Genomic DNA, 18526 nt, shown 5'->3' with positions numbered 1-18526 from the left:
AGAACTTACGGTAATTTGTTCCGGAGGTCTGTTCTTAACCTGAAACTGTGCTTAACCTGAGGTACCACTTTAGCTAATGGGGCCTCCCACTGCCGCTGCGCCACTGCCACGCAATTTCTGTTCTCATCCTGAAGGAAAGTTCTTAACCCAAGGTACTATTTCTGGGTTAGTGGAGTCTGTAACCTGAAGCGCCTGTAATCTGAAGCGTCTGTAACCCGAGGTACCACTGTATGTGAATGGGACAGGCACATGGTCATTACAGTGGTACTTCAGGTTAAGAACTTAATTCGTTCTGGAGGTCTGTTCTTAACCCGAAACTGTTCTTAACCTGAGGTACCACTTTAGCTAATGGGGCCTCCCGCTGCTGCCACACCGCCGCCGTGCGATTTCTGTTCTCATCCTGAAGCAAAGTTCTTAACCTGAGGTACTATTTCTGGGTTAGTGGAGTCTGTAACCTGAATTATCTGTAACCTGAGGTACCACTGTATATTCTCAGTGGCAGAGCATGTGTTTCATAGGCAGGAGGCTAAACTGACTGGCTGTGGCTTTCTGGTGTTGCAGACCAGGGTTTCTCGCAGCCCTATCTGAAGACGCCAGGGATTCATCCAGGGACCTTTGGCATGCAGGCCAATGCTCTGCTATGGAGCTATTATCCTTCCCCTTACTAACTCTGCACATCCCAGGAGTGGCACTAGACATTTCATTTATGGCATAAGGCTGAGCTCTGGCTCCTTCTGCCCACTTGGTCTTCTACTGCTTCAGCTTCCACAGATGACCACGTCACTCTTCCAACCCTGGAAGGAAGTTCTAGGCCCATGCACCAGAGACCATAGAGACTGAGCTGGACCCTACTGGGCGGCATCCATTGGTGGGGCATGGCTTTTGCCCAACCACCCTGACAGCACAGCACTGCGAGCGCCTGCCAGTGATTTCGGGAAGAGATGGCAGCTGAACTAAGCCACTGTCTTTGGAGAAGTGGGAGGTGTTTGGCCACTTAAGAGGGAAACCATGCCAGTTCCTCCAGAGCCTGCAGGACTTGGCCAGGGAGAGGAAGCGAGGCCTCCATCTGCTCTGCTGGCCTCTGAGTTTTGAAGATGCCGTAAAACAAACAATCCCTTGACTTGAGCACTTGGCACAAATGGTGCTTGGCACAGCTGCCCAGTGCAGTCCCATGGACTGTAATTAAGTGGGATAAATGTGTTGTCTGGGACAAGGCTTTCCTGCAACTTGGGACCGCTACTTGCTTAAGGTTGCCCAGTCGCAGAATTGCATCCGGCAACTAGGACTTCTACTAGTCCCTGATGCCAACAATGCCTTTGAAAGTGGGCCAAAAGGCAAACAGGAGCCCGCAGCGTTGGCAAGGATGTGGCCTTGAAATGGTGATATCAGTGTCAATGCACACGGGCAGCCCATTGAACTTTTATGCTACCTTTTTTGAGTTTTTACTCCTCCCTAACCCCCAAAACGTGGGTGGTGCTGAGGTACCACAGAGCCTAGGGCTTGCCAATCAGAAGGTCAGCAGTTCAAATCCCCCCCCCCACGGGGTGAGCTCCCATTGCTTGGTCCCTGCTCCTGCCAACCTAGCAGTTCGAAAGCACATCAAAGTGCAAGTAAATAAATAGGTACCACTCCAGCGGGAAGGTAAACGGTGCTTCCATGTGCTGCTCTGGTTTGCCAGAAGCAGCTTAGTCATGCTGGCCACATGACCCGGAAGCTGTACACTGGCTCCCTCGACCAGAAAAGCGAGATGAGCGCCGCAACCCCAGAGTCGGCCATGACTGGACCTAATGGTCAGGGGTCCCTTTACCTTTACCTAACCCCCAAAAGCTTATCTTATCTACCTGGGCTTCAGTGATGGTCCCTCTAAAGTATCCCTTATGCATCACCCCAAAAGAGGAAAGGTGTCATCTGAGAGGACAAAAGACAGATTTGTACAGAATTTCCATATGCTAACTTATGCATATACAATTATTATTATTATTATTATTATTGATCTAGCTTTCACCATAAGGTCCCAGGCCAGGCTACAATAGTGTAAAAATGCAATATTAAAATCATTTAAAGCCATTTCAAGTCAAAAGAATAGGGTAGATAATATATTAGAGGCTGGGATAAAGAGGTGCCTCCTCAGCATGCAATGAAAACTATGCCATGAAGGTACCAGACACACCACTATGAGGAATTACTCCTGTCAATAGAAATATACTCCATTTCACCATAGTGCAAAAGACCAGGTGACCTTTCAGCCTGCTCAGTCTCCTGCCTAGGTGTCCATTGCTGCCTCCACCTGTTCTTTGTTATTGGGGGCTTTCTGCTCTCCCTCCTTATGGTTAATTTATTTATTTAACAAAATGTATATACCGCTTTGATCGTCTAAAACCTCTACGTGGTATACAAGAATGTAAGAAGAGCCTGCTGGGTCAATAGCCCATCTAGTTCCAGCATCCTATTGTGTGTGACATAGGCCCATTCTCCTGTTCTTTTAAGGACATTTCATGCATTGGGGGTAACCAATCCAGTGCCCTCGAGATATTTTGGACTACAACTCACATCATCCTTGACCATTGGCCATGCTGGCTAAGGTTGATGGGCATTGGAGTCCACCTGGAGGGCACATCATCAGCTACCCTTGTGGTTACGGTTGCTAAATTTTTGATTGCTCCTGCAACAGCAACTGGGCATACATGCTGAGATTATCAGACTACACATCTGAAGAAGTGGATACTGGCTCGCAGAAGCTGATAATAATACAGTGGTACCTCGGGTTACGGGTACCTCAGAACACGGGTGGTGCTGTGGGTTAAACCACAGAACCTAGGACTTGCCGATCAGAAGGTCGGTAGTTCGAATCCCCGTGACGGGGTGAGCTCCCGTTGCTTGGTCCCTGCTCCTGCCAACCTAGCAGTTCGAAAGCACGTCAAAGTGCAAGTAGATAAATAGGAACCGCTCTGGCGGGAAGGTAAACGGCATTTCCGTGCGCTGCTGTGGTTCGCCAGAAGTGGCTTAGTCATGTTGGCCACATTACCCGGAAGCTGTGCGCCGGCTCCCTCGGCCAATAAAGCGAGATGAGCACTGCAACCCCAGAGTCGGCCATGACTGGACCTAAAGGTCAGGGGTCCCTTTACCTTTACCTTACCTCGGGTTAAGAAATTAATTCATTCTAGAGGTCCGTTCTTAACTTGAAACTGTTCTTAACCTGAGGTACCACTTTAGCTAATGGGGCCTCCCGCTGCTCCCGTGCCTCCGCCGCACAATTTCTGTTCCCATCCTGAAGCAAAGTTCTTAACCTGAGGTACTATTTCTGGGTTAGCAGAGTCTGTAACCTGAAGCGTCTTTAACTTGAAGCGTCTGTAACCCAAGGTACCACTGTAATAATCATTTATTATTTGTACCCCACCTATCTGGCTGGGTTTCCCCAGCCACTCTGGGTGGTTTCCAACAAAGATTAAAAATACATAAAAATGTTACACATCAAAAACCTCCCTAAACAGGGCTGCCTTCAAATGTCTTCTAAATGTCAGGTAGTTGTTTATCTCTTTGACATCTGATGGGAGGGCGTTCCACAGGGCGGGTACCACTACCAAGAAGGCCCTCTGCCTGGTTCCCTGTAACTTGGCTTCTTGCAGTGAGGGAACCACCAGAAGGCCCTCGGCGTTGGACCTCAGTGTCCGGGCAGAACGATGGGGGTGGAGACGCTCCTTCAGGTATACAGGGCTGAGTTGTTGCAAGAGGCTTGTTAGTCTTTAAAGGTACCACAAAGCTCTTCATTGTTTTTCAGCAAGTGACTTCTTTTTTCCCTGGAATGGAAAATTCCTAATCAAGCCACCACCAGCAGCCTAATTCACAAACAGCATCCCTTAAACATCCAACATAGACCATTTTTTCAGACTATTGTAAGCCTACCTCAGACCTTGCCAAACTAATTGAACTCCCTGGGGCTTATCCTCTCTGAATTCCCTGGAGCAGCACAGGACTCCTAAGAGGCTAATTTCCTATGGAGCTCCACCCACAGCCTAAAACTGGTGGATGAGTCAGCTGGTTTCAGTGAAACTTTACCATGTAATGGTCTAGGCCTGTGCTATTCTGCTCTGCCAAGTGAAGAGATGGTCCTTTCCCCCCTCCCAGGTTCTTTTACATCCCACTGATGGATGCTGAACAACAGATGTTTTCTTGATGGCCACTAATAGCTTGGCCACTCATCTGTCTAAAGGCTTTTTATGGATGGCACCTGAAGCTACACCCACCTGCAGGGTGGAGAGGCAAAAAGGAACTGTGTGTGATGCTTGCAGTGAGGAAAATGACTGCAGTTTGGAGCCCCTGGAAATGGACCTCAGGGCTGCAGCTCTTTGGGCCTACCAAGCACAGCCTCTGAGAAGGAGAGTGGGTGACTCAGGCATCTTCTCCTGCCAGAGCCCTTTCCAGATGTGCAGCATGATTTTCTAACTCACTCTCCTTGCTTCTGAGTGCCAGGGAGCAGCCAGGGAGAGAAAGAGAGCCCTAGAAACTGCTGACTGCCAAGAAGGGATAACGGGCCAAGTGCCCTGAGAATGGCAGCAGTGGTGGTGCTATCTCCACACATTGCAGAGAGAGACACTGAGGCCTGGTTCACACATGGCTGCAGTTTATTAAACCACGGCTTAGCATTATGTGTGAACCCAGCCCAGCAGCTTAGTGTTGTTTATGAACTACATTTAAAGGTCACTTGTTAACCAAGGCAAGTGTGCTAGCTTGCCCTCACAATTGAGGGGGCTGGTGCCATGTGACATATGCACGCCGCTCAACATGCCGGTGTCATGCGTGCATGATGTGCAATGTGCTTGCATCGTGCGCACACACCATGCAACATGCTAACGCCATGTGTGCACTCAACAGGCTGACATGTCACATGCATGCCACATAAGAGTGTGCCACACAGCTTGTGACGTGAGCACATTGCACTGCGTGCGTGCACATGGTTGCCACAGAATTTGGGGGGCCCTTGGCCCTGCAGCCCTCCTAGATGGCGCCCCTGAATCAAGGTTTGTAGCTAGTTTATAAGCCTTAGATGACGTTAAGCAGTGCTTAGTGTTACATGGGAAACTAGACCTCTTCATTAGTGATGGTTAAGGAGCTGTCTCTGTAGGAAAGCTGCAGTGGATAAGTCATTTCTTCTTGAACCTCCATCAGAAGAGCCCTGCTAGATCAAACCAAAAGTCTGTCTAGTCCAGCAGCCTGTTTACATGGTCTCCAGATACCCATGGACAGCCTACAAGCAGGGCATGAGTATAGCAGCCCTCTCCCACTTATGATTGGCCAAGCTGGGTGGTGCTGATGAGACCTCAAAGACAACATCACTTGCTAGGACCCAAGATTTAGCTGCTGCCATCTGAAAGAGTCTCTAGCCCTTGGGGAAGGGCTGTAGCTCAGTGGCAGAACATCTGCTTGGCATGCGAAAAGGTCCCAGGTTCTATCCCTGGTGTCTCCAGCAAGGACTGGGAAAGACCTATGTTTGAAACTCGGAAGAGCTGCTGCCAGCCAGTGTTGACAATACAGAGCTAGGTGGAATAATGGCCTGACTTGGTATAAGGCAGTTTCGTATGTTCAGGTGATGTGGCAATGCCGCTGGGAGGCAGAGCTCGGGGTGAAGGAAGCAAGTCAAGCATTCCCCATTCTGGGAGCCGACACAATGCCTCAGTGGCCATGCCGTACACATTCTTTCCAAAGATGCCAGCTATTTCTGAAGAGTCTGGTTTTCTTAATTAAATTCCTAATTATCTGGTTGCTTGTTAATTAGGATTGTAAGGATAACTGGCAGCAAGAGGCTGCTAAAGAGGCAATTACCCAGGAAGAAGCCATCTCACTATGGTTTTTCACTTGTGAGAGCTGGTTTGCTAAGGATCTCCACCAGCTGGGGACCTTCACTCGCTTCCGCCAGTCCCTTCTTGGCTCTGGCTTTGGGTTGCTTGCAGCTGGGGCTCTTCAAAGATGCAGCTCTGCTTAGCTCCTCCAGCTGAGCCTGAGCGTTTGACAATACTTTCTGGGCTGCAGCCGCTGACAGAAGCCCCATACCAGAGTTGGCCGTTGGAACAAGCTGCTGCTGCTGCTGCTTTTGCTCTCAGGAGGGAATCTGGAGAGCTGCAATCCAAATGGGGAAGAATAAAAAAAAACTTACAGTGGCAAGAAAATGTGCATTTGATTTTTAAAAACGGGCTCTTTTCTGCTTTCGATCCCACCTGACCAGCATTCACACTGTGTACAAATAGCATGAAAGAGGCTCAGAAGTGCTTTTTGGGAATGGTTACACGGCACATTTCAGCCAGCTCTGAGCCTGCCAGGGAGCTGCAGTTCTGTGAGGGGACAAGGAATCTCCAGCAAAAAACAAACAAACTTCCAAAGGCTACAGATTGCTGTTGTCTTGCACGGGGGGGGGGGGGGGTGTGCTGTAGCTCAGTGGTGGAGCACCTGCTTCACATTCAGAAGGTCACAGGTTCAATCCCTGGCATCCCTGCAGCCTAGGACGCATGTACCTATGGGACCGCCTCTCCTGGTATCCCCCACAGACGACCTTAAGGTCCACAAATGACAACATTTCAGAGGTCCCAAGCCACAAGGTGGTTAGATTGGTCTCAACTAGGGCCAGGGCCTTTTCAGTACTGGCCCCGGCTTGGTGGAACGCTCTGTCACAAGAGACTAGGGCCCTGCAGGACTTGACATCTTTCCACAGGGCCTGCTAGACAGAGCTGTTCCGCCTGGCCTTTGGCTTGGGCTCAGTCTGACCCTTATATTTTCCCTCCCCTTATGGTTTTGATCTATGGGCTACTTTTAAAATGAGGCTGCATTTTAACCTGTATTTTAAATTGTCCCCGCCATTATGTTTTTACTGTAATTTTACTGGTGTTAGCTGCCCTGAGCCCGGCTCTGGCTGGGGAGGGCGGGGTATAAATAAAATTTATTATTATTATTATTATTATTATTATTATTATTATTATTATTACTATCATCTCTGGGTAGGGCTGGGAGGGAACCTTGCCTGAAACCCCAAAGAGCTTCTGTTAGTGAAGACGGTTCTGGACTACAGGGATCAATGGTCTAACTTGCTTGAAGGCAGCTTCCTATGTTCTCAAATCATGCTAGTTTTTTCCAGCCAGATGCTGTAGATGTGTTCTTAATGTGTACTAGCAGTCACAGAACAAAGCAATGAATACACAATGAGTCTTGTGGCAAGTTAAAAGACCAACAGAGTCATTATGGTATAAGTTTTCATGGGCTAAAGCAGCCTTTCTCAACCTGTGGGTCCCCAGATGTTGTTGAACTACAACTCCCATCACCCCTAGCTAGCAAGGCCAGAGCTCAGGGATGATGGGAGTTGTAGTCCAACAACATCTGGGGACCCACAGGTTGAGAAAGGCTGGGCTAAAGTCAGTTTCAATCAGCTGTATGACTGTGGAGTGAAGCAGATTGAAGATTTGAATTATGCTTTCCCTTCCAGGCATGGGAAATAGGTTTGGCAAGGAGATGGGTGCTTATTGAACATTCATCCTGATTTGTTTCTGGGGAGGTTAGATGATGTTGCATCAAGCAAGTGTCATCCCACACTTCCCCCTCACTTTCCTTCTTGCAAAAAGTCCAGTATTTTGGGGAAGTGGATTTTATTGCACAGGGCCTCTCAATCAACTGTCTTTGCACAACTTGAATTTGCTGAGATGTGATTTTTAGCCCTGTTTAGGAAAGTTTTTAATGACTGATGTTTTCATGTATTTTTAATCTTTTGTTGGAAGCCACCCAGAGTGGCTGGGGAAACCCAGCCAGATGGGTGGGGTAGAAATAAATAAATAAATAAATAAATAAATAAATAAATAAATAAATAATAATCCCACTGGAAAACAGCAACAGGCTGCAAGTGGCCTCTATCTCTCCAATCCCTCCCCATCTTGCAAAGGCTGGCATCCACTACCCTGCAAAGTCATATATGGAACTGGCGGAGATGACTGGCAGAATCCGAGACCAAGGTGAAGAGTTGGTGGAAGAAGATTGGAAAAAATTTAAAGTTTATCTACAGAAACATTGTAAAATCCAGGAATGTTATAAGGATGTTGGAATGAAGTAATGTGGTTTTAGCAGAAATGATATAAAAGATTAGGTAAAAATTGATTTTTTAATTGGTGAAAGATGAGAATGTAAAATTATAGTACATTAAGATAAATTATTAGGATAAAAACCAAGCTGGAAAGGATTTGCTGAAATATTTAATTGAACTAGAATACAAAAAAGGGAGGTGTGAGGAGGTCAGGGAAACAAGTAAATGAAAGACAAGACATGGAAATATTGAAATGTTTTTAATTGTTTTTATTTCTTTGTATTTTGTATTTTCTTTTTTTTCTTTCTTCTCATTTTTTGTAATTTTTTTGAAACTTTAATAAATATTATTTAAAAAAAAACACAAAGTCATGAAGCCACCATGTGGATTCTTTCAGGGTTACCCGGCAGAGGAGCTGTTGCCTGCTTTTGGATCTGCCGATGCCCATGTTGCTGCATAACTATGGCTCCATACCCCTTTGCCCGTTTTTCCTGGTCATGGTCAGTTTAAGCCCTTAGAACAGAGCTATCCAAACTTTTCATGTTGGTGACACATGTTTTTAGACATACATCATTTCGCGGCACAGTAATTCAGTTTTACTAGCAAACTGGAGGTTAAACTAACTCCTTTCCAGCCCTGGGAGGATCACAGGGACGCTTCACAAGACACACCTACACATTGCAGCTGACACACTACAGGGGTCAGCAAACTTTTTCAGCAGGGAGCCGGTCCAATGTCCCTCAGACCTAGTGGGGGGCCAGACTATATATTTTTTTTGGGGGGGGAATGAACAAATTTCTATGCCCCATAAATAACCCAGAAATGCTGTGCTGGTCCTGGGGGGAGGTTACCGTGAGGCGTGGTCAGAGTCTGGTCCTGGGTCGAGGGTCTGGAGACTGTCCACAAAGGGTGAAGCGGGGTCCGAAGCAAGAAGCTGGGCGTGGTCGGGAACTCCGGAAGAACAGGTCTGGGTGCTGGCAGAAACAGGTTTCCGACGATGTTGCTCCTGCAACCAGAGACTGGGCTGACTGGCCTTTATCTCCTCCGAGGCCAGGGGCGGTCCCGGCCCCCAGGAGACCCACCTCTCCTGGCCTTAAGGTGAGCACTCCTCCTGGGAGAAACCAGTTCCCTCCGCCTCTCTGCCCTGAGCCTCTGCAGCTCAGGAGAGGCTGGAGGGTTACTGGACCCAGGGGGAGACTCACCTTCCCCTGACAGGGCTGGGAGAGGTGCACCTGCAGGCAATGGGTCCTCAATCACCTCCAGAGCCAGAGTGGATCTGGTGTCTGCTCCCGAGGATCCGGCGGGGACTCCTGCACAGGCTGGGACTCCTCAGGTTCAGCTTCTGAATCAGATTCCCAGGCCATCACAAATGCATTTTAAATAAAAGCACAGATTCTACTCATGTAAAAACACCAGGCAGGCCCCACAAATAACCCAGAGATGCATTTTAAATAAAATGACACATTCTACTCATGTAAAAACACCAGGCGGGCCGGATTTAGAAGGTGATTGGGCCAGATCCGGCCCCCGGGCCTTAGTTTGCCTACCCATTCACTAACAAGTCACAACACACAGTTTGGAAAGCTCTGCCTTAGAAGATCAATCAGTGGCCTTTTCCCCCACCACTGCCCAAATAGGAACAAGATGGCATAGTGGAACGGCTTTTGGTTTTGCAAGAAAAGCTTTCAGTGCCTAGGAAATCTCCACTACCTCCTCTATCCGCACTGAATCCCGATGCTCGGGAGGTGTGACCATCTAAGCCTCCAAGGATCCATGGTCTCTAGAGTGTTTGCCAGCTGGGGGAAATTATGAACAAAAGGATTGCCTGGTGCAAATTATAATACCTGCAAATTAGGCTCTTTGTAGCATCCTCACATATCTGTAATGAAAGAAAAAGAGACTTGATGAGGTTTGAGTTCCTTTCAAGGCTCCTATAGTTTGGTCTGAAGCTGCAATCATCTACACAGTTACCTGGAATGAACACACTAGGACTTTCTTCTGAGTGGACATAGAAAGGGCTTGATTTTATTGGTTTACAAGACTTTATTGCTAGACCCATTCTTCAAAAAAGAAACGAGAAGAAAATGAAGTATATATTGAACTTGTATTTTAATGCATGTATGTCATTAATATTAGAGGAGAGAAATATAAAGCTCATCGCATCAAAATCAGGTAATCGAAGTGTGTGTTACCCATGTGTGTTTCTGCTGATATGCAATTTAAAAATGAAACCTAATATGTTCCTTACAACTTTGATATTGTCATGATATTTCATAGGCCGTAACAAGCAAGAGCTGCATATATATATATATATATATATATATATATGCAGGTTTTGGTGTCCTCGGGTGTCTTCCCGTGTAAAAGTTGGGGTGTCTAGGCGACGTTTCGACGAGGTCTCACTCGTCATCTTCAGGCTGGTGCTTTCGGCTTCTTGTTACTGGAACAGAGCGGGATCTCAATGTTTGAGTTCCTATAAATACTGTAGAGGGGGTGTGGTGTCTAGCCTCCAATGTTCTGGGCAGAGAGGAAGTTCCCAGGCTAGTGTGCCTTTTCTTCTTTTGTTCCTTAATTACTTGAGGGATACCTTGAGTGATTTCTTGAGTGATATCCTGAGTACCACTTAGGTGGGTCATTAGGTGTGGATTAGTTGCTAAAGTCTTTGTGTCTTGACCTCTTGAACTTTGTGAAGAGTTTTCCTGAGAAGATGGCTGTATTGCACTTAGTTGTGCTTTGGCTTGGCTTCGTGTATAGGGGCGAGCTGTGGTTTTGTGGCTTGTGTCAGCCAGATCTGTGTAGGGATTGTAGGGGGGTGCAGCATCCGGAGGTGCCACCATGGATTGGCTACTGGATGGTGTCAGTAATTCATCTGTGGAGAGGGTCTGGGTTTGGGTCTGGTGTGGTTGATTGGTGTTGGCGTTCTGTGTGCCTCTGGATCTGGTGTCAGTTTTTGTGGGGAGGGCTAATTTCCAGATGTCTGGCAAGCGGGATGTGTCGTCACGCTTGTTCATGTTGTGAGGGTGTTTCTCTATCTCGATGGCTTCCATGATTATTCTCTTGTGGTGATGTTCCGTGTTAAAGAGCAATTTGGAATCTGCAAAATTAATTTCGTGTCCTGTTTCTTTCATGTGTTGGAAAAGAGAGGAAGTTTTTTCTTCTTTTTTGACGGCATTCTTGTGTTCTGCGATACGTGCATTTATTCGTCTGTTTGTTTGTCCAATGTACGTGGCTGGGCAGACTTTGCAGGGTATTTCATAGATCCCTTGGTTTTCCAACTGGATTTTATCCTTGGGGTTTCTGAGGATATTGGCTATTTTTTGGTTGGTGCAAAAGGCTGTTTTGATATTGTGTTTATGGAGGATTTTGCTAATTTTATCTGTAGTGCCCTTGATATAAGGAAGGAGGGCCATGCCATTGTTTTCTTCTGTGTCTTGGTTTTTGGGGGGTGTTTCCTTTTGGATTAGCTTCGTAATCCTGTTTTGCTGGTATCCATTGGCAATTAACACATTTGAGAGATTCTGTAACTCAGTTGTCAAGTGGTCTTTGTCAGCCAGGCGTTTGGTTCTGGAGATGATCTCCACCACTCCTCCTCCTCCATCTCGTCCCCTTGAGTCCGACAATCCCTGACACCAAGCGGGGATTTGAACCCCTGTCTACCAGGTCCCATTCTGATGCTTTATCCACTATGCCACAATGGCTCTCATAGATTATCTAGGGAGTGGGTCAGAGTACCTGTGCATGTGCCTGCTTCTGTGTGTGCATCCGCACATCCATGAAGGGGTGTGCATGTGAGAAAGCGTGTGGGGTAGCATGCAGCCCGTGGAAGGCTGCTCAAAGGTGGGCTTTGCCCTTCAGTCCAAAGATAATGAGCCACCCTTGTACTAATGTCTATTTATAAATGCCAAGTGAGGAATATGCAGTCCCTCTCACTTCACTGTTTACTGCACTCTTAACAAACACCGAGTTCTGGGAGAAGAAGGATCAAAAATATTCTCTATTTTAATAATAATAATAATAATAATAATAATAATAATAATAATAATAATAATTTTATTGGTTTTTCAATAAATACTGTATTTTTTGCTCTATAAGACTCACTTTTTCCCTCCTAAAAAGTAAGGGGAGATGTGTGTGCGTCTTATGAAGCGAATGCAGGCTGCGCAGCTATCCCAGAAGCCAGAACAGCAAGAGGGATTGCTGCTTTCACTGCGCATCGATCCCTCTTGCTTTTCTGACTTCTGAGGAATTTTTTTTTTCTTGTTTTCCTCCTCCAAAAACTAGGTGCGTCTTGTGGTCTGGTGCATCTTATAGAGCAAAAAATACGGTACATCCTTTATGATATATCTCTCTAACAATTTTCCATTTTTTCCTGCTGCCCTCCCCTGGACTTCCCTCATACTTCCACTTTGTTTTACTTTCAATTTATTCATCCTGCATATTATTTCCCCAGTTAGTTCCTAATACATTTACAGCTATTTTTTCTTGTATACATTTGTGAATGTTTACTCAAGCCCTGCCAATGAGTCCAATTCTTCATGTTGTCTCTTCATATATATTGTAAGTGGTTCCCATTCTCTTTTGAAGTCTTTGTTGTCCCTGTCATGTAATTTATCTGTTAATTTTGCTAATTCTGCATATTCCATAAGTTTCTCTTTCCATTGTTCTTTCGTTGAGATTTCTTCTGTCTTCCAAGCTTGTGCTAGTAGAATTGTTGCTTCTGTTGTTGCATACATAAATAATTTCCAGTTGTCTTTTCATATTTCTTGATCTAAAATCCCTAGGAGGAATGCTTCTGGTATCTTAACATACTGTATTTTTCGCTCCATAAGATGCACTTTTTTCTTCCTCAAAAGTAAGGGGAAATGTCTGTGCGTCTTATGGAGCGAATGTGTGGTCCCTGGAGCCAAATTGCACAGGGGTGAAAAGCAGATCAAACTTCTTCTTTTTTTTAAAAAAAGAGGGAAGTGGGTGTTCAAACAAAGCCGCTAATCTGCAAGCGATCAGGGAGGGAGATAAGGGATGCTAGCAATAAAGGAGGCTGCCTGGGAAGAGGGAGGTCAAGACAGCAAACTTGCAAGGAGAGGAGACAGGAAGACTAAAGCAATGAGGAGAGAAATTAGAAAAAAAGGAGGAGCAAAAAACTGCTCCAGCTAAGGAAAAGACACTTTTCCTAAGTACTTTCAGTCCCCGACTTCAACCTTTGCTGTCCAGTATTTAGCAAAAATTAGCAGAGATGCATTTTGCGCATAAAATATAGACTCCCTTAGGCAGTCCTATATTTAAACTAGGGTCCAATGGGTCTGGCCAGACATGGGAGCTTCCCATAGAGCTCTTGCTGGCCACTGTGAGACCAGGCTGGTAAATTCAGGTTGCACCGGTCAATTTTTTGGAAGTGCATCCTTCAATGAGTCATTGATACAATGATAGTGCAATAGTGCTGAATTTATACTGGACTGGCCACACATCATTCCACATGTACCTCTAATGCTTCCCCAAAGTTACTGCATTATTGCTATCTGGAGGGTCACTCTTGCACTGTAGTGCAACAAAAGAAGGAACTCAAAACAAAAACAAACAACCTGCCCTGAACATTTCTGGTAAAGGAATTTATAGGATTTCAGCAGAAGGTTATGGGACATGCATGACTTGCAATGAAGCAATATGTCCACCCTAAAACTTTTGTAGGTGCAAACAGTATCAAAAGGGATGGTGTGCAACTGCCATTATACCATCATGCGCACAAATCATGAGTCTCCTAGGATGCTGACTGACTCCCTGCAGATCTGATATGGGAGCAATGGCCTTTCGCTGTATGTTTTAAGCCCTTTGCCTCTACCTATGCTCAATGAATGTTAGCTGCTTTGAGACTCCTTTGGGTAGTGATAAAGCGGGATATCAAATCCAAACTCTTCTTCTTCTTGCAAATAAACACAAATCTTACAAATTGTCAGTAAACCTCCAGAAACTTCCTTCTAAGTGCAATATCCCTAGATCTTCTCAGTGCTCACAGAAATGGTGGGAGTGTAACAATATTGATCAGACAATCACATATGTTTTTTTTAAAAAAGCTTCCCCCTCCATAGTTTTCACCAAGCCCCATTAACCTCTTTAAAATTTGCGTTCCATTCAGGCAAGTGTTGCATGCCATCTGCTCAAAAACTTATCATCAACTTCCCCAAGAAAAATACCTAGAGAAATGGCTGCATTATTCTGCTCTACATCTGTTCTTCCCTTCTCAGAAAATGGTTTTAAGATGCCCCATGTCGCAGCATCTGGAAACTTTTTAAGGCTGCAATCCAAGCACACCTGGGGCATTTCCAGCTGACCTGTTTATTGAACATTCATCCTGATTTGTTTGCAGGGAGATTAGGTGATGTTGGCTATCGAATGAGGATTCATTCTGGTTTGTTTGATCCCGCAGTCTCTGGTGCATTTTCACCATCACTTTCCTCATCACAAAAAAGTCTGGTCTTTGGGGAGAAGCAAGCTTGTTGCTCACAACCTCCTGTTTACCTATGTGTGCAGCCATCTTCAAATGCCATCTACAAATGTAGTTGCATGGGCAAAGGTCATTGTTCAGGGGTAAATAGGGCCATATGCCCTAGCAGGGGTTTGCCAAATGTAAAAGAATTGGGTGGGTTGGAATAGCAGAATGAACAAGCACCGCAATCATTGGTTTCACAAGACTGCCTGTGAAACAGGGCTGTAGGGAGAGGAGTCTGAGACTATTTCTTAAGAACTTATATCCATTATTTTTTAATTTCCTTCCAATTAAGCTTTATTAAACTTGTTAAATATTTCATTCTCTATTGCAGTAATAAACTGTTGCTGACTCTTGTAATATTTGCCTGTGTTTAATATCCTGTTTAATGGGCTTTGATTGTTGGCCAAAAATAATAATTTTAAAAGTCCAGCTCTGATCTTAGGCCCAAATGAATGAATGGGCTGATCTTTCTATTCTACCCTGACACTGGTTCACAAATGTAATCTCTCCGATTCTGACATGGAATTAGGGTTAGCCCTGTATTCCAGAGGATGGCCCTCTATTTGAAAGATTTGGAACTACAACTCCCATAATTTCTGACTGGTCATGCATGCTGGGGCTGATGAAAGTTGTAGTTCAGCAACCTCTGGAGGGCCAAGCTTCTCCACACCTCTTTTACCTGAAGAGTCCCCTGGTTCAAGATGAGCTTAAAGATAAAGAAACAAAATGTTTAGCCTGATAAAGATATTCTTCAACTATCTCAAGGGCTGTCACCTAGAGGATGGAGCAATTTAGGTTTCTCCTACTTCAGAGGCTAGGACCCAAACCAATGCAATCAAGTTACAAGAAAGGAGAGTCCGGCTAAACACCAGGAAGAACTTTTTGGCAATAAGAGTTGCTTGACAGTAGAATGGACTCTTTCGGGAGGTTGTTGCCTCTCCTTCATTGGAGGTTTTTAGCAGAGGTTGGATAGCTATCTGTCATGTATGATCTGGTTGAGATTCCTGCATTGCAGGGAGTCAGACTACATGACCATCAGATCCCTTCCAACTCTACAATTCTATGATTCTAGAATGAAGAGAGAGCAGGAGGGGCCTTGAATTTGCTTGTCAACAGTCAGCATCTGAACTTTGGCTGACTGGGCACACAGATCACCTGGTTGTTGTCTTCCTCCCCACTAAAGTGAGAGGGGTTGCATTTCCGTTTAAAGTATAGCCATTATTTCTCACTTGGCATTTATAAATAGACATTAGCACAAGGGTGGCTAATTATCTCCCCATGACTGGGGAGCCATGAAGAAGAAGAAGAAGAGTTTGGATTTGATATCCCGCCTTTCACTCCCCTTCAGGAGTCTCAAAGCGGCTAACATTCTCCTTTCCCTTCCTCCCCCGCAACAAGCACTCTGTGAGGTGAGTGGGGCTGAGAGACTTCAAAGAAGTGTGACTGGCCCAAGGTCACCCGGCAGCTGCATGTGGAGGAGCGGAGACGCGAACCCGGTTCCCCAGATTACGAGACTACCGCTCTTAACCACTACACCACACTACACCCCATTAGGGCACTGGGCTCTACTTTACTTATTTTTCAACTACTGCAAACATTGATGGGGACTTGAGGGGGCCAGGAAAATGGATATAAAATTTACAGCATGCTATGGTTTAAGAGAAAATAATGTGAAAATGTTATATTATTGATGGTATCTAACACTGAGTAAATTAGCAAAAATGTATAAATCGAAATCAAATAAGTGTTGGAAATGTAAAGAGAAAGAAGGTTCTATGTCAGGAGTGTCCAAACTTTTTTTAAAGAGGGCCAGATTTGATGAAGTGAACATGCATGAGGGCCAAAGTTGTTGACCTTTTGTTATGGTTAAAGTGTTGCAGGGGCCAGATTAACCGGATTAGGCCCCTGGGCCAGACTTTGGACATGACTGTTCTATGTGGTGGTCTTATAGTAAGGTTAAAGCCTATTGGGAAATGATATATAATGAATTGAAAAAGATTTGTAAAATAATTTGTAAAAAAAACCCAGAAGCTTTCCTTTTGGGAATTAGGGGGCAGAATTACTCAAACTGTATGGAAATTTATTTATGTATGCAACTACAGCAGCAAGAATGTTACTTGCCCAAAAATGGAAAGAAGAAGAAGTCCCAGCAAAAGAAGAATGCATACAAAAACTTACTGAATATGCAGAAATGGTGAAACATACTGGAAAAGTAAGAAATCAAGATAACAACTGTAGGGCCTGAGCTTCTCTACAAGGAATGCAGCCTCCAGGTTTTATGAATGCCTCCACCCAAAGAGTTAAAGAAGACTAAAACCTGAGCAGCTGTTGAGGCCTTCAGCCAAGGGAAGAAAGGGAACTCCACCTTCTCCCCATTGCTCATTTTTAATGGGTTCAATGTTCTGTGTAGGAACATTAAATTCCAAGCAAGCCATGCATGCCGGTTCATGGACACGCACATGGGCAGAGCATCTGAGAAATGAGCAGCTCCTTCACCCAGCGTGCACACACATGAAATAAAACGAGGGGAGGGTCCTGGAGAATTTAGTCGGCACGGAGGTAACCACCATGCAGATCTTTTGGGATCTTATTGGTGGGCTTTTTTTGTGGGGAGGGGAGATGATCATGACTGCTGCTCTTGGAATACTGACTAGATGGGCCATAGATGAGTTCTTCCTATGAAGACCATCCAAAAATGGCAAGGACTTGCTCTTCAGGCCAGAATGAGTAACCATTTTTTGAGTCACCCAAATGACATTTCAAACAGAGGGAGCCCTTGGCAGGGAGTTGGCCTTTTGAGGTAGTCCTCTTCAAAGTCTTGTGACCTCCTGTCCCTGCATCTCTCTGGGGCAGAAGTGGCAAACCTGTGGCCTTCCGGATACTACTGGACTACAACTCCCTTCATCCATGACCATTGGCCATGATGGGAGTTGGAGTCCAATAACATCTGCAGGGCCATGGGGTCCCCATGACTGTTTCAGAGGCACCTGACACATCCCATTAAATTGTGGCTCTTTGTAGGCCATTATTCAGCATGAAGCACTCAGGACAATAGGCTAGTCCCGCCCTCACCATTCTGGTGCCCTTCATATGTTTGGGACTCCAGCTGTTATCAGTCCAGAGCTGGTGGGTCTTATAGTCTAAAACATCTTGAGGTTGGAAATCCTAGACTAGTCAAACAAATGGGGAGAAGGAAGTGAGGCACTCCTGAGCCCGCTGAGTGTGCCTATCCATGCACCCACCTTTTTGATCAAACAAATAGAAAGCTAATTTTTCTAAACATTTATATCATTTCCTTTGAACATAACACAAGCAAACAGTTCAAAAAATGGGAGTGCAAGATAATAGCAACTAGGTAGGGTGGTCCCAGCTTTTAAATAACTAGGCATGTAACCTTCCCATCCATTGCGTTTTTTTCCCCAGAAGAGTTTTGGACCTGATTTTATTTGTATAAAGTTGTGAATCACGATGCAAAAGAACTTACATAAATGGAGATCACAGCACTTGCAGAAGCCCCATCTATTCCTGAGACGAGGTGCTCGACGGGGGCCAGGGGCAGGGGAGGTGGCAAAGATAGCAAACTCTCCACTGATGTGAGAGGCAGGGGTTTATATTTACTCAGGCCTCATTCAGCCCCAGCAGGAAGAGGAGAGCAACAATCTGATCTACTTAAAAACCAACCCCTTGGCTGGTCTCTGCTGCCCACCTGTACCCAGTCCTTCAGGCTGGGTGGGGTGGGATCAGTGACCATGGGAGCAAAAAAGTCCCGCACCCCCCCTGCCTCAGCATGAAGTCTGTTTCCACAGCTGGCCTTCCATTGCTGATCCCCAAATTCCACCTCTGGTGTCCCCTCTGCCATGTATCTCAGCTGTCCCTTTTCCAGGTAGAAATGGCAAAATATGGCCTAGGCACGACAGGGTGTCAATCTTGTTCTCTCCTGCGATGGACAAATCTCTCTGCAGAGCCCTTTGGCTGGCTTAGAACTC

General features: G+C 45.6%; 1 long non-coding RNA gene across 1 annotated transcript; it reads right to left on the bottom strand.

Moving 5' to 3' along the window:
* Positions 1-1817: 1817 nt before the first annotated feature.
* Positions 1818-6111, bottom strand: LOC310831842. The gene is made up of 3 exons (XR_014558016.1): positions 5821-6111; positions 3471-3797; positions 1818-1908 (listed from the first exon to the last, which is right to left on the bottom strand). It is a non-coding gene; the product is annotated as an uncharacterized lncRNA (long non-coding RNA).
* Positions 6112-18526: the final 12415 nt, after the last annotated feature.

Source organism: Podarcis gaigeae, assembly GCF_964106915.1.
Source record: "Podarcis gaigeae genome assembly, chromosome: 14".
Classification (NCBI taxonomy): Eukaryota; Metazoa; Chordata; class Lepidosauria; order Squamata; family Lacertidae; genus Podarcis; species Podarcis gaigeae.
Note: the sequence above shows the minus strand (reverse complement) of the source record. Positions and strands in the feature narration are given on the sequence as shown.